Source organism: Pipistrellus kuhlii, unplaced genomic scaffold (assembly GCF_014108245.1).
Source record: "Pipistrellus kuhlii isolate mPipKuh1 unplaced genomic scaffold, mPipKuh1.p scaffold_m20_p_1, whole genome shotgun sequence".
In the NCBI taxonomy this organism is placed as follows: domain Eukaryota; kingdom Metazoa; phylum Chordata; class Mammalia; order Chiroptera; family Vespertilionidae; genus Pipistrellus; species Pipistrellus kuhlii.
The window spans coordinates 183,922,070-183,939,497 of record NW_023425404.1 but is presented as its reverse complement, the minus strand read 5'-3'; positions in this window follow the sequence as shown (position 1 = coordinate 183,939,497).

Sequence of the window (17,428 nt, the reverse complement as noted above, 5' to 3'; positions counted from 1 at the left end):
AATTAGATGAAGTGGACAGAATCAGATAATTCAATTTAAAACATACTGCATAAAAACAGTTCTGTATAATAAACCAAAGGAACATAAAAATGCCTTTCTAGGTCTCAGATTTTTACCTTTTTTATTTCTTATAATAGTTACATCGGCACTTTACAAATCATTATGTAATCTGGAGAAAGGAAACTCCAAAATATTGTTTTAAAATAAATAAAAAGGTAGTAAGTAAAAAGAAAAGAAAAAAGAGTAAGCGGTAAATCAGATTCTCAAGTGTGTGTCCTCCAACCCTGAGGCTATTATGTTTTCAATATGCTTTTTTTCTAAATACTATTATATCAGAAGTATTTAATATTTTGCTTGTTTAATAAGAGTTTTTAAATTGATCTATTTTTCAGATTAATTACTTAAAATTATCTTATTCTGTAAAATACTTCTAATCCAACACATTGCAAAATACTGCACAGCTTTCTAAGTCATAGTTAGTGCATTGGCTATTTTATAGTGCTTGTCACATTGTGGAAATCTCACAATAACAATAGCAGCGACACTGGAACATTGGAAAAATTTATAACTGGCATGTTTTGAATAATTACTGTGGCCAGTGGCTATGCTCAGACTTCTACATGAATATTCCTATCTAATCCAGCAAAATAAAAGAGTGATAAAAACTGCATGGCTAGCTTTCCTGAACAAAGTTATTGCAGAGGACTTTCACATTTAGTAAAAGATGCAGGATTCTTTTTCTCCCTTGTTTCAGGCAACTTGTGTGAAACAAATAAATGTTATGAAAAAAAAGAAAAGAAAAATATGGAAACACAATAATGCATATAATAAAATATGAAATAACAGAATAAATGAAACATTAATACTGATAACTTTCTCATTGGAACAAAAGGAAAGAGAAAAGTTTACCTCATTTCTGCATTGTTCACTCATGAAATGACAGTTATAAACTTCTGAGAAAAGTCATGGGCATTTTAAAATTGTCCAAACTCCATCCTTTAGTATACTAATACCATAGTCACCTCTTTCAAACCTCATAAAACAGAGTTCAATGTTATGAACAAGATCAGAAAGGGAATGAAAACTACTCGATGTTCTCATTTCCTCCCAAAGGACCTGCTAAAGTGGAATATAAACTCTTCCATGTTCACTGCTGGCTATGGAATCTTTAATGCAGACTCTCCTTTCCAATGCTTTTCTCAGCACAGATCGTCTTTGCTTTTAATTTACATACATCAGTGTTTTGGGTGGAGAGATGCATATAATTGATTGGCAAGTTTAGATCAATGCCAAGCTTAGAACAATGACAGGTTCAAGGTTGGTTACAGTGGCAGAAAATCCCAGCAACAGGAGCTCTGAGCACAGATAAAGCACATAATCTTATTGATAGTTAGAGTTGTTTCTGTGCTTCCACACATAGTTATTTAGTTTCTGCACTTCATTCTGCTACCAAGACTTTGCAAAAACTGTTTCTTGCTTGGAACACTATTTCTTACTTGATTAACTCTTACTTGTTCTGTGTTCACTTCTTTCAGAAAGTGTTCCTCGGCTCTTTGCACTTTGAACAAGGGCCCCTTCTTTGCATTTCCATGGGGCCCTAAGCATGTATCATCAGTGGATGTCTCCTAAGCTGAAGGACATTCTTGTGTATGTCACTTCCCAGTTCTCTGATTTTCCGTACCTTGCATAGTGCCTGGATAAACATAGTTTCAGCAAATGGAGTTGTTGGGTGTTGCTCAGTGTCCATGGTGTCCATGCCTGGCCCTATCAGTAAACTTCCCACTGACTTACTGCGCTCTGCCATGCTGCTCAGTGAAGCTAGGGGTCCCACCCATGATGCTCAGGGCCTTCTTCAGCTGTGGTCCCTGATTCTACAGATTGTGTTTGACTCCTTTTTCCCCCCACTTTTTTTTTTTTACAAGGTGATGGGTGATTTCAGAGAGCAATTTTGGCTTATCTTTTTCCCTAAACAGAAATTTATCTTGGCTGGTAGTGTGACCACAGGAGTGGAGTGTGAAAGAGGGGACCAACTGATGCATAAACAGGTCATGTGCCAATTGACAAAGTTTGGACTGTCCCGTAGTTTGTGGTGAGTTGATGGATGGTTTTAATTGAGAGAGGGACAAGACTAGATTTCATTTTAGATGGATCCCCCGACTGGCTCTAGGGAAAAGGGATTTCAGCAGACAACTATAAGGAAGCAGGAAAATTAGTGATAAGGGTATTCAGGACTACAGCCTCAAATATGAAGGGCCTATGCCAGGGGTCAGCAGAATTGTTTTCTGTTGCAGCTACTCAACTTTACCTCTGTTGCTCAAACTCTAGATAGAATGCAAATGAATGAGTGTGCTTGTGCTCCAATGGCACCTTATTTATGCAAACAGATATGTAAATTTCATATAATTTTATTTGTCACATAATATTAATTAGTTTTTTTCAGTTATTAAAAAGGTAAAAGCTTTCTTCTCTGTTGAGCATACAAAAACAGGCAGCAGGCTGGATTTGGCACAAGTACTATGGTTTTCTTTTAAATATATTTTTATTGATTTTTTACAGAGAGAAAGGGAGAGAGATAGAGAGTTAAAAACATCGATAAGAGAGAAACATTTATCAGCTGCATCCTACACATCCCCCACTGGGGATGTGCCTGCAACTGAGTTACATGTCCTTGACTGGAATTGAACCTGGGACCCTTTAGTCTGCAGGCCGACACTCTATCCACTGAGCCAAACCGGTTTCAGCAGTACTATGGTTTTCTGACAAATGGCCTATTTCATCATTTGTTTGTAGAAGAGAAGAGGGATTTTATTTTAAAAAACAAACAAACAAACAAACACGTATAAGGTACATAGTTTTTATTCATTGGTACAATAGCATTGACTTCATGAACTCTTAGACTAGTACAAGTCAATTTATAGATAATCAAGCATTTTTTAATGAAGAGAAATGCATCAAAACGCGGTGGCACTGTATCCTGGTGAGGAGTGAGTTAAGAATAGATGTCATCCTTTAAGTGTCTGTGACTTATGGTATTGTGGGATCATTAACAGTTATGGAGAATTCTGGAAAAGCAGTTGATGTAGAAAGCAGAAGCAAAAAAAAAGTTTGCCTTCTTTTCTGCTTTGCTGGTGTTTTTACTCAGGACTAAGGATTAGCTAGTTTTAAATTGATTGAAATTATATACTTAAGCTCCATGGTAGCCAGAGTTTGTGTGCAGATATTTCTAAAACCCTCTTGACTTAAAGAGTCTCTTATTGACACATTTCCTGTAGAATATTTACACCTTATTTTAATGAGCTTCTTTTAATTGAGAACTATCCTTTGAAATGTTTCCATTAGAGAACTAAAGAGAGATATTTCTCAGAGAATTTTGTTACATTTTTATATTATCATAATCATTATTATTATCATTAACATGAAGTAGAGACATGTGTAGTCATGGTTGCCAGGTGAAAAGGCAGGTAGAGAAATTTGGCCACTTGTGATATTATTCCATTCTCTAATTTCCTTTGTCTTATGATGCTCTTCCATCTCTTCTTCTTCTCATCCTCATCTCCCCCTTTTTCTACCTTCTCCTTCTGTTCATGGGCATTAATATTCTTGAGACTTGTGGCTTCCAGTAAAAAAACAAACAAACACAACCCTCCCCCCAAAAAAAACACACAAACAAACTAATATCTGGGATAAAACATAAATATTTTATTTCTTATTGGGTATATACTAATATTTTCAGAATGGAATAGTGTACCCTGAGTCCAAAAATAACAGAAGAAATGAACAGGAACATGGCATATAGAGCATAGTAGAAATGAGTCTGCCAGTCCTCATGCATGCAAGTCATCTGGACAAAAATGTGATATCATTTTGGATTCAACCAAATAAAAAATCTAGTTTTAGCAGGAGAGGAGCTTAAGGTGGTTACATGAACTACATTTCAAAAGATATTACCTTTGTGAGACAATCAGACTTTTATCATATATGAGATCTATAAAATTCAAAACTATAGAAAAGGTGAAGAACTAATTAAAAAATGGCATAGGGGAATCCTACACTCTGATTGGGTCAATTGCTTTCTGGTCTAGTTTTATGAATTCAAATTACTTTTGCTTACTAATGGCATTACCATAAATGTTAAAATCTTTCTGTATATCAAGGTTAAAAATGATAATAAGAGAAGGGTCCCTCAGCATCATTGAATACATTTTTTTAATAATATCTGAACAACTGTTCATGAGTAAAAGTAGGATGCAGGTAATTTTTGTGCAATTTTGGTCTTTTGCCCCCGATTTTCAGTTGACTTTTTTTTTGTTTCAAAAGTCGTCTTATACGCCAGAAAATATGGTAAATATCATATTATCATTGCATGTAGTGCTTTGCACATCAATTACTTTGGAACTATTTCCAGAATTGTTTTTGTCTGCTTAATCTTTCAAATTATTATATTTTAAAAATTCATTCAGGGTTATCACATATTTGCTAATTTCTTCTCTTTTTTTTTCTTATTTCTAATTTTTCTCTTTACTTTTATAAACATTCAAAACTATTTTAAAGGATTTGTGTTGATTGATTAGAATACTTTCTGCTCAAAGATGAAAATCAGAAGCAAAAATATATGATGCTGAAGATAACCCTCCTCTACTCAGCACCTGAAACAAAGTAGAAAATAAAACAAAACAGGATTGGAAGGCACACTTCATTTGAATCCTACTCTCAAGATTCCTTTATTTAAAAAACTTAGTTCAAACTGGTTTAAAATCTAATAATGTATACTTATTCTGGATAGAATTTGGTGGTTAATCCTCTTTATTAAGTAATGAATTTATTTTTCAATACATATTTATTAAATTCCTGTTATAAAGAAGGCATTATACCAAGTATCTTCAATGTTAAAAAAAAAAGATTATAAGGCATACGATTTGCTCATGCGAAACTGAGAGTTGAATGATATATGTACATTTATGAGTTCACATTCATGTACAATGCATGGCAATATAAAATGGAAATATAAATGCCTCAATAAACAAAAAAGTAAATATTGAACATAAAACCATGCAAATATTTGAATAGATAACTCTGAATGGATTTTGGGGGAACACATCATTTTATTTCAGCATTCAAAGATAGAATTCATAAAGAAGGGATTAGAGAGGAGAGGTCGATGGAAATTTATTTATTCTAGGATTCCAGACAAGAAGTTTATGTAAATGGATGAAGTTTGAGAAAATAGAACCAACAAGATAGTATGAATTTACTTTTCACTAGTACAAGTACAAACACAGTTTATAGAGGTTAATCTTGGAGCAGGAAGTGGAAAAATGAAAGCTCTTTGCAATGAGACATTAGAATGGTATGTTCCATCAGTTCTATTTTTCTCCCTGAGTGTAGCCTAACATAATAATGATAATAATAATCTTTTAAAATATATTTCATTGATTTCAGAGCAGAAGGGATAGTGATAGAGAGATAGAATCATGAATGATGAGAAAGAATCATTGATTGGCTGCTTCCTGCACACCCCACACTGGAGATTAAGCCTGCAACTGGGGCATGTTCCCTGACTGGGAATTGAGCCATGACTTCCTCATTTATAGGCTGATGCTCAACCACTGAGCCATGCTGGCCGGCTGATAATGATAATCTTAAACAACAGCAACAATAAACAATTTTAGTGCCTACCCTTCTAATAAACTGAAAATAAACCTATGTTAAGTACCGTAATTGAGTCTATTTTATAGACAAATAGTTTGAAGTCAGAGATACTAAGCAGGTTGCTCATAATAACACAGCTTCAAGTGGGAAGATGCAGGGCTGAACTCATCATACTTCGATCTCTTTGCTATGTGGGGAAGGATGGGAAGAGGTCAAGAGGAGTAGAACACAGATGAACAGAACATGCATAAAACTGAAATCTGGAGTTACAAACTTTTTCTAATCTCTTTGTGCTGTTAATCTCAGCCAGAAGCCTCAAAGCAATCCTCTACTCCTCCATCTCTTTCGTTCCACTGTTTTGTTGTACACTTTTCGGTCTTTCCTAAGAATTCCCTCCATTTGGTCTTATTTGCAGTGACCTCACATAAGTCCTTGATCAAGTCTTTCCTGACTTACTGCCATAGGTATCTACCCAGTGTCCCCACTTCTCTTTTTCCCAGGTCTCTAATCAACCACCACTGTGTAGTTGGTGATCCATCTGACTTGCAATTAAACATGACCGGCTCCTATAAAAAATATCCACCTCATGCCCTTCAAAGCCCAAGGAATAAAGTTTAAATTTCTTTCTTTGGCATAAAAGGCTTTACCTAACTAATAGGTCTCTTTTTCTGTTCAACTCTAACTTCCAATCATGTGTAGAGACTAACATGTGTTTTCCAGAAATGCTTTACATGTAGTTCCCCCTCCACCGCCTAGTGATCAAAGCTCTTTCATAACTACAAGCTTTACAGTTTTCATGCTTTTGCCTGAATCCACCTGGTGAACTATTCCTTTCATTTACACACTGGCCTGTTCTGTTTTAGGAATCCTTCCCAAACCAAGCAATCAATACATATTTTTCTATTTGCAAGCATAGAGCCCTATACAGGTTCTTAGTGGAGTGCTTACAATACTCTAAAGATTCCTTCATTTAAATTCTAACTCTACTGGTGTTATCTTTGAAGTCAGAAACAATGTCGGAAACAGAACCTGGTACCTTGTGGAGGTTGAATATATAAAACACGAATTAATGAGGGGGTGGTGGGATGTGTAATTAGGAGATACTGGCTCCAACAGTTCATCCCTCTATAAATAAAAAAAGATAAATAATACAATTGAATAAAAAAGTAAAACACAGTTTTCTCATCAAGACTTTCCACTGCCTAATTCATGGTATAATTTAATTATATCTAGGGTCAAAGAGGCCACATAGACATGTCAGAGACCTACATTATGTCTGTGTCAGTATCTGAGCTTTAATCTAATGCATGAAAGGGGCTAGTCTGAATGAAAGTAGCTGAGAACTGTCACACAGAGCTGTTCTGTGCTCCCAAAAGCTGCCTGGAAGGCCAGATTTGAGGGGCAGGATGGGAGGCAGAGAGAAAGGCAGATACAGGGGGAAAGGGGAAGGGACTGGGGTGTGTTAGGTAAGAAAAATCCAGGAGGGCAGAAAAGAAACAGCAAGCTAATTAGCTGCCATGGTTAAAAGGTTCCCCTTTTCAAATCACTTTTCCGTCTCATTACTTCCATGCAAAATGTTTAAGATCTATTTCTAGGCTGAGTAATATTCTGTAGTGCAACATGTGGATAAATAATTATCTCCCTCTCTTATCCATGAAAATATTTAGACAGATTCATTTAACTATCATAACCACACACTCCAGGGTGCTGGGCAGGCCCTGATGGATTGCTCCTTCCTGCCTGACCTCAGCTTTTGGCCTGCAGCCTCCTCTTACACACCTGGGGCAGCTCTGCCCCCCTTTTCCCAGTTCTCAGCGGAGAGCTGCCTGCCGCTTGGCTCAGTTTCTGATGTGCAGGCTCTGCTCTTCCCTTGGGGAACAGGATACTGACAGGCGCTTTATCTCTACACAGTGAGCCTCCTATGAAATTGTCACTTTCTTTTGCTGCCTTGCAAGTTAGTTCAATACCACGAGAAGAGACACTGTGAGGTTTTATCCTGAGGCCGCACCAGGGGACCCGTGTGTTAGGGAAGGGCACTGCTTTATCCACATTCCCGGAGAACAAGCCATTGGGGAGGACCAGGGCAGGACAGCACAGCGGGGCCGTTTCACAGGAAGATGGGAGGGTTTCTTTGAACAGCTCTTTGGATGACCACGCTTATGATGTCAGCTCATCTTCACAAACTATCAGAAATGCTGTCATAAAAATGCCCCATGTTCATGATCAGTAAAATGAGGTTTTGGCGGAGAGCTGAGGCAGATGCATTAATTCCTAGGGGCACTCGTCTTGGTATTATGGCTGATAGCTGAGTTTATGAGAGTGTCCACGGACAAGTGCAGGTGAGAGAGGAAAAACAATGCATTTAGGTGATTAGTCCAGAAAACCTAATCATTCCTGCATGAAGAGCATTCCAATTCAGTCATTTGGGGGGGAATAGTCATTAGTATGTACGCAGCTATTTGATGACCAAACTGATATTTTATTTAATGGTCATTTCCTCTTGGCAGCTGCTCTAGCCTGTACTTCAATGATTAGAATTTTATAGAAATGGGACTTCTCTGCTGCTTGAAATGGGGGAGTCAAAAGCATGTAGACATCAAGTTTGGGGAATGACAGTGTGATTAACGTGGCGTGGCATTTGTATCTATTAAGTTCATAACTGTTTCTTTCTCTTTTATACTGGAAATGTATTTTTCATATTTTGTTACTGCCTGCTCACGCTTCCTCCTCCTAGCTCTCATTACAATGACTGTAAGCAGATAAATAAAGGGATACAGATACAGGACAAAGAGAACGGAAAGGGAGAGAGCAGCACGACATTTGGAAAGCTGCAATGCAGACAGATCAGCGGTAACTGAATTTGTACACATGGAGCTCATAAGCCAGTAGAGCGGAGGCCCAGAAGCAGGATGATCAGCTCAATCCACTCCAGAAAGGCTTGGGAATTGGGGACCCACTTAACTCAGAAGTCAGTGGGCTGGGAATAGGATCCTTTCTAAGTATTTGAGAAAGAAATGCTGGATGCTCTCAACCCCTCCCCAACCACCTTGATGTCTCCCTGACCCCCACCTTAACCACACCCAACTATAGCAAACACTAGTTTTACTCACTGAGGACATCAAACTAGCAATACTTTGGTTTGAAGACACGTTTGAGGGTGGGGATATCAGAAATAAAATCAGTGAAATAAAGGAAATCTCTATATTTAATAATGAGTCCTCCCTCAACATTGTTTTCTGCTGCAAAAACACTTCCAGGCAAGAGATTGGGTGACTTCCTTTCTGGTGGAGCTCTCAGGTCCCAATAGGCTCCTCATGTATAGTGAAACTTGGTGGGCAGCCAGAAATAAAATAATCAAGTGTCCTCAGATTGAAATACACCAGTTAACAATGTGCATAGAAACTCCAATTAGCCTTTCATTTCCTAACTCTTTCATGTGAGTTGACAGCCATGAATCAGCAGATATTGAACAAAGGGGAAATAAAATATCACAAAAACAAAAAAGTAAACTAACACAAAAAAACCACAATATAATTGTTAACATACCAGAATTACTAGATAAATGAATTTTTTCAATGGAAAATCTATCAGAGGAAAGAAAGACAATAAAGAAATAAGAAAATTAAAAAAAATAAGCTCACAATACAATAGCCAGAGAAACAAGGGAGCCATGAAAGAATAAAAGGAGAATTACACTCACAAAAGAAGAAAAGGAGAATTAAAAACACAAAAGAACATGCACTAAAAAAATCATTCAGAAACCTAAAAAATATTGAACACACATAATAGCAGAAAGTTGTTGAAAAGTCAGTACAAGAATGTAAAGATAACAGTTAATAATATTTCCCAGTAGTTAAAAATAACAATGAAAAATAAATGGAAAATCAGGAAATAAAAATAAGAAATTTAGAGTATTAGTCCAGAAAACCTAATCCTATATAATCCTATAAAAGAAAGAGGTAATAGGCAAATTAACCCTCATGCCCTCACAAGATGGCTGCCTACAACCAGGCTGGCAGGGGGATTAATGAGGGATGACCAAACATCTGAGCAAGCAGACTGTGTGGGGCAACCAGGTTGGCAGTGAGGTTAGTGAGGAAAGACAAAACAACTGAATAAGCAGGCTTCATGGGGTGACCAGGCCATCTGGAGGGGGCAGTAAGGTATGACCAAATAATTGAACAGCAGGCTATGTGGGGGAACCAGGCCAGTTGGGGGGCAGGGACAGTTGGGGGCAACCGGGCTGTCAGGGGGGTAGTAAGAGGTAACCAGGCCAGTGAAAAGGGCAGTTAGGGGTGACCATACCAGTGGGGGGCAGGTGCAGTTGGGGGAGACCAGGATGGCAGGGGAAAAGTTGGGGGTGATTAAGCTGGCTGGCAAGGGGGGGGCAGTGAGGGGCAACCAGGCCAGCATGGGGGAAGTTAGGGGCAATCAGGTTGGCATGCAGAGGCAATGAGGGGGCCATTAGGCCAGAAGGGGGGGCAGTTAGGGGCAACCAGAAAGGCAAGCAGATGAGTGATTAGAAGCCAGCAGTCCAGGATTGTGAGAGGGATATCCAACTGCCAGTTTAGGCCCACTCCCTGGGGTCAGGCCTAAACTAGCAGTCAGACATCCCCTCAAGGGGTCCGGGATTGGAGAGGGTGCAGGCTGAGGGGACCTTCCTCCCCCCATGCATGAATTTTGTGCACTGGGCCTATAGTATCTAAGTAATAGACATTTAGAAGAGAAAAAATGGATTTGAAAAAAATGATTTTAAAAACAGTGTTCATGAGCAAAAGTCATGAAATTAAAGATTTTCATGACATGTTCAGTCAAGTGCATGACAGAATGCCTACCCAAGGTCCACCACGCTTTCCTCTGTATATTTGTGCACAGATATCCCTGATCACTTAGAAAAGTTGATTATCAGATGGCAATGGATTTCTCAATTGCCTTGTAATCTCAGAGAGAATAGGGGTCTGGTGCTATAATTTCAGACCCAGACAAATGATTAATAAAGGCATTTTATGTGCATGTGTCCTCCATGCTTTTATCAAGTACTCTTTCACAGGAAAAGGGATCCTTCCATCTGTTAAAAGAAGTGGGACTTAGGAAAGATTTTCCAATACAGGAAAAATGAAGGAAATTCTTGGAATGATGAAGAGAGTTGCACAGAATGAGAAGTTCAGACCAGGGTAGCAACCTTTCCACACTGGAACAAGAGACAGAGACACCTGGAAAAGATGTTTCAATAGAATCAGAAGTAACATACAGGAAAACTTTATTATTATTTTTATTTAATTCTTTATTGTTTAAAGTGTTACATATGTCTCCTTTTCTCTCATTGACCTCTCTCCAGTCATCCCCCCCCCCCGCCCCGTCCATGTCCACGTCTTCACCCTCTACTATCTGTGTCCATAGGTTATGCTTATATGCATGCATACCGTTCCTTTGGTTGATCTCTCACCTTCACCCCCTTCCCTCTGAGGTTGGGTGATCTTTTCCATGCTTCTGTGTCTCTGAATCCACTTCAGTTCATCAGTTTATGTTGTTGATTATATTCTACAAATAAGTGAGATCATGTGATATTTATCTTTCTTTGATCAGCTTATTTCACTTAGCATAATGTTCTCCAGGTACATCCATGGTGTTACAAAGAGTTCCTTCTTTTTTACAGCAGGGTAGTATTCCATTGTGTAGATGTACCACAGTTTTTAATCTACTCATCTGCTCATGGGCACTTAAGCTGTTTCCAAATCTTAGCTATTATAAATTGTGTTGCTAGGAACATAGGGGTGCATTTATCATTTCTGATTGGTGTTTCTGATTTCTTGGGATATATTCCTAGAAGTGGAATTACTGGGTCAAATGAGAATTCCATTTTAAATTTTTTGAGGAAACTCCGTACTGTTTTCCACAGGGGCTGCACCAGTCTCTATTCCCACCAGTAGTGCATGAGGGTTCCTTTTCTCCACATCTTCTCCAGCACTTGTCAATATGTTGATTTCTTGATGATATACATTCTGATCAGTGTGTGATGGTACCTCATTGCTGTTTTGATTTGCATCTCTTGGATAATTAATAACTTTGAGCATGTTTTCATATGTATCTTGGCCTTCTGTATGTCCTCTTTTGAAAGGGTTCTATTTAGGTCCTTTGCCCATTTTTTGATTGGGTTGTTTCTCTTCTGTTCAGTTGTATGAGTTCCCTATAAATATTGGAGATTAAACCCTTATTGGTGATAACATTGGCAAATATGTTCTCCCATGCAGTAGGCTTTCTTGTTGTTTTGTTTATGGTTTCTTTTGCTGTGAAGAAACCTTTTATTTTATTTTCATATAGTCCCATTTCTTTATTTTTCTCCTTAGTTCCCATTTTCCTATGAGCCATATTGGTAAATATATTGCTTTAACATGTGTCTGCTAGTTTGCTGCCTATGGATTTTTCTAAGATTTTTATGGTTTCCTATTTTACATGTAAGTCCTTTATCCATTTTGAGTTTGAGAGAGAGATTATCCATTTTGAGTTTATATTTGTGTATGGTGTAAGTTGGTGGTCTAGTTTTATCTTTTGGCATGTATCTGTCCAATTTTCCTGACATCATGTATTGAAGAGATTGTCTTGCCTCCATTGAATGTTCTTGCCTCCTTTATCAAATATTAATTGAGCATAATGGCTTGGGTCAATTTCTTGGATCTCTGTTATGTTCCATTGTTCTATATGTGTTTTCTTATGCCAGTACCAGGCAGTTTTGAGAACAGTGGCTTTGTAATATAACTTGATATCTGGTATTATAATCCCTGCAAATTGGTTCTTCTTTCTCAGGATCACTGAGCTCTTCAAGGTCTAAAAAATATAAATGCAATCAGAGTGCTCTACCTGGCTAATTGTTAGTAATACATGGGCACTGTCTATACATCTAGAAAGAGAGGGGGGTCAGAATTTGGTTGCCCACATGGCTAAATTGTATAAGTAATCTATTCACACAAATGAAAATCAATAAAAAACAGTATGAGTATTTCATGTGATAACATAGAGGCAAAGACCAAGAGAAATGTCTAAACTTTGAACCAATTGTCTCAGAGGAGAGAAGATTGGAGATAGGGAGCCAAAGAGCCTGTTCATTTTCCTTGTAAGACTTGCAAAATATTTTGACATTTCCAACTTTATATAAGTATAATCTTACTGAAAAAATCAAATGTAATTAATTTAAAATAATATTTAGTAACAATATTTCAGCTGTCAGCAAGGTACATAAAAATAGTGTTAAAATAATATAAATAGGTAAGTTTATGAAAATATTTACCTTATGTGTTAGGCACTGTGTCTAAGCCTTTCTATATTGATCTTTCTTTTTGTTTAATATTCTATTTTTATTTTTAAATAAAACATCACTGTTGATCTTTCTTTTAACTCTAACAATAATACTCTGACATGAGTTACTATCTCTATTTTGTAAACAAGAAAACTGAGTTTTAGGGATACTGTTTAACTTTTCACAGTTCAAACCTCTTTCAAATGCTGGCACTGACCTTCTGGGCATGGTAAGCCTCAGTATAAGACAAATATGAAGGAATAGTCATCTGTGATGTTCAATGAATGGACATCCAGCTTAGCAGTTCTTACTAAAATTTATCTTTGCCTTTACTGTGAATCTACCTTAGGTCAAGACCTGATAATGATGGAAAATAACTGAATAGCAAATTCATTCTTTTAAATAAAAAAAGAGAACAGAAAACTATTGAGAGGATTAACAAATTATTTTTTTATAGTTTTGTTAAGCTAAATACAGTCATTTCAATTCACATCAAACATAGCCTCTGGCTCTTTCTCATTGTAAATAAGTAAGGTACATTAACAAAAACAAATAATGGGTTTCTAAACCTCTTTGGCTGCTAGAGCTTTGACCATCATTTGAAAATATAGCAATCATTGCTTTGCAAGTTGTTTATAAGCACTCTTTGAGGCATACCTTATGGTATAATTAATTTGCTGTGCTAATCTTCTAATTTTCACAAATAGAGTAGGAAAACCACTGTGATGTACTGAATGTCATTAGTTAGACTACTTGTCTCAAAAGAGAGAATATATGTATTAAGCTTTTTACCGGAAGAGTTCCAGTCTTCATAGAGGGCCAGCAATGCTATGTAGTCATCATCCTGGAACAGTCAGACATCCATGCCATGCAGCTATGAAGTATTCTATTAGCATGATTCTAGTTTAGTATTGGAAGGGAATTCAAATTGATAATACTGAAACATAACCCTGTATATTAAGGATGTTTTTGGAATGGTCCCAAGACCTTTGAATTTCATGTCTTGCTCCTTTGAACCTCACAGTATTCCAACTGGGAGGAACATTATCTTTATTCTTACATTACAGATGAAGACACAAAAGCATGAAAAGAACAAGTCATTTTGCCAAGCCTCATCAGCTTGAGCTAAGTGGCCAGACCTAGAAGTCACCTGTTGGAACCCTGGCTTTAGAGTCTGTGCTCCCAAAGTAGCCCTAAGGAAAAATGGAAAATTATCAAGTAGGGCAGATACATTGCTATGTTAGTATCACATTTGTAAATTGAGTGATCCGAGTTAATACTTTGATTCTCTGGACCTTCCTTTTTTTTCATCTATAAATTTGGATCATTAAGGATACTTAGGGGACTGAATGAAATTATATGTGTGAGTCATTTGCAAACCCTTAAATCATATGTTTAACTCTATTTACTTTTAAGGGAAGCAAATTCACATGACTGACGTCTTTGGAGACACAGGTTACCAACTACAGCATACAATGGCAGAAGAGGGAGGAACATGTTTATAACTTCTGGCCCCTATAATGCTACAGAGTTCAACCTGAGAGTCCTTTTAAATTAGGGACAATTGAATGACAGTGTGCACTGCCATGGGGATTGCAAAGTGTGGCGACACACATCAATAAACTCACCTATGAGCAATAGAAATTGAGAACTTGCAGAGTCAATGAGATTTTCAGGCTTAATAGGACACATGTAATTAACTGAATATTAGGTCTTCCTTCCCACAGGACTGCAGAGGAAATTGGCCTTTGACAGAATAGCATAATTCAGTCAATAATCACATTGAAGTGGTGAGAATCATTCAAAAATGAAAGCTATGGTGAAATGCCCAGAGAATGAACACTCCTGACTCCTGTTCTCATTCTCTTGGCTTGAGCATTGCTAAGTCATATTTTTTCCATGATTCAAAACAAATCTTAAACTTAGGAATTATGTATTTTGAAGGTCCTGGGTAGCTATAAACCTCATAAGAAAATACAGTCTTTCAAGGTCATGAAAGGAATCTATGTTTCAAGATCTCCCACTGCCAGACGCATTCTACATTTAACAAATGAAAATAGCAAGTACAACTTGTATAAAGAGTTAAGCTTTTGAATCACTGAAAACTAATTTTTTACTTAATTAGCAGCTGGCACATCACATGATATAGTGTGCCAATTAGGGTAGAAAACAGAACATAAAAAATATAAGTTATGAGTAGGTAGGAAAATCTTTTAAGTAAATAAAGATCAGTGAAATTCTACAATTGGATTGTTTCAGCAGAGAATCATTTCAACTCTTTGAGAATCATAATCGTTAATGGATATTTCTAGTGCTCTCCACTACTAAAGCCTTCAAATGGCAATTAAGCAAAGAGGAGAGAATTCGTATGAAATTCGGTATTACATTGTTGGCTCAACATTTTTTTTTTTAAGTACAGAGTTCATAAATAAGTAAAGCTATTTCTTATCATTGTTTTACCTTTACAGTTTAGATTTCTTGCTGTTTATGTATGTGGTTGATTAAGAATTAAGAATATTTTAAAAGCAATGCTAGGTACAAAAATAATCTCTTTTTTTCTTAAGATCTTGTATAGGCTGGTCTTGCCAGCACTTTTATCCACAATGCAATGCTGAATATTCAAAAGTGGAAAAAAAGGTATGAGAACAGATGGAAAATAAGTTGTGCTGCCAAACTATGCACTCAGGAGGAAGCTGGCAGCTGAAGGTATGTCAAAAGCTGCATAAAATAAAAAAGCTAACATACAGAAATCGTGCCCCGAGGATATACGGTACCCATTTTCCTGGTCAAAATGTTAAGAGAAAATGAAGAGAGAACTTAAATGTTCTTAGAATTTCCAAGAACATATTCCTGGGGTCTCTCACTGTCACTTTTCACTGTCTCCTACAAAAAGAAAGAATTTGCTTTTAAAAAGAGTCTTTCTATAACCTTCCCAAAAAGCTCTGAAAATAGTACATTCTTGAAGATGCAACCCGGTTTTAAAATGATCTTAAGCTGCGTGAAACTATAAAATTATTTTTTCTAACATTTCTTTGAATAATATGCTCTGTGTGTCCCTATTTCTTGTCACTGACCAGTCAGAAGCCTCCCATAGTAATTTCTGTTATTTAAAACAACAGAAAACCAAAAATTAAAATTCCAGTCACATGCACACATTTTCTTCCTTTTCCAGTGTTCGTTCTCTCTCTCTCTCTCTCTCTCTCTCTCTCTCTCTCTCTCTCTCTCTCTCTCTCTCTCTCTCATTCTCTCTCTATTGTGTGTGTGTGTGTGTGTGTGTGTGTGTGTGTGTGTGTTTCTCTGGTTGTAGTAGAATCTGCTGTTTCATTCTTCCTTCTCCCCTTTGCTGTATCAATCATCTAAGGATAGGAGAGAATGCAGAGGTTCCTTCCTATATGTGCCTGGATGCCTATCTAACATCCTTTTTGGCTGTTGCTTCCCTTCTGGAGGACACCAATGACTATCATTGACCTTTTGTGTCAAACATCTCAACAGTGGCTTTCTAGGAGGAGCATTTCAGATATTCAGACCCCAGCAGGGTTGTCCATTCTTTAGTTATCTCAGGAGATCAGGAGATCTACTCTGACTTGACCTGCTCTAAATACAGTCCCCATAGGCTCTCTATTCTAAATTCTGGTGTCAGTGCTGGGTTTCATATGGTGAGACACCAAGCTATCTGTATCCATTCTATCTTCTTCATTGTTCAGTTCAATAATGCAAAATGCATGCCCATTTACCAGCCTATCTTGAGGATGTTAGCTCCTGCCAGCATTCTTCTCTCTGCCCCACTACCTCACACCAATGCCCTGTTTACTATTCTCAACTAGGACTGAAGGGCAAACCTGCTATATAAATAGACATTTATCCAGGGAGAGGATGCTGGTATCAATTCCTTTTGGTCATCTCTCATCTTTGTGAATTATTTTATTAGAGCTTTCTCTCCCCCTTTGAATGTAGATGGGGGCATAGGACCTCTAATTCTTTCAGATGGGACAATAATGTAACTGTGTTTAGTCTGGTGATTTGAGACACCAAAGATCATGTTGTAACCCCTCACGATCCAAGTCCTTATAGACAAGGATGATAACTAATAATAGAAGAACCAAATCGATCCCCACTCTTACTGCTTTTGTTAAGATACTTATTATTTATTACCTTAATGCTTGCAAGCATCTATGAATTGATACCAATCTATCATCTAATCCCTCTATGATGTGAAAAATAGTTTCTACATTTTACAAGGGAGAAAGAGAAGTTGAGCAAAAATAGAACTTGCCTACATTCCCACAGGGGGACAAGTTGAATATTCAGAATTTTAACTCAAGTTATTTCACAATTAGAAAAGTCTGCTTCTGTGATAAAATTATGACATATTTTGTGAAAATAATATTTAGATATAGCTATAATATATTTCCACATATATTTTATGCACTTAAAAATACTTTCCTATTTGCATCAAGTAGACACAGAACTTTTGTTAGGGTTACA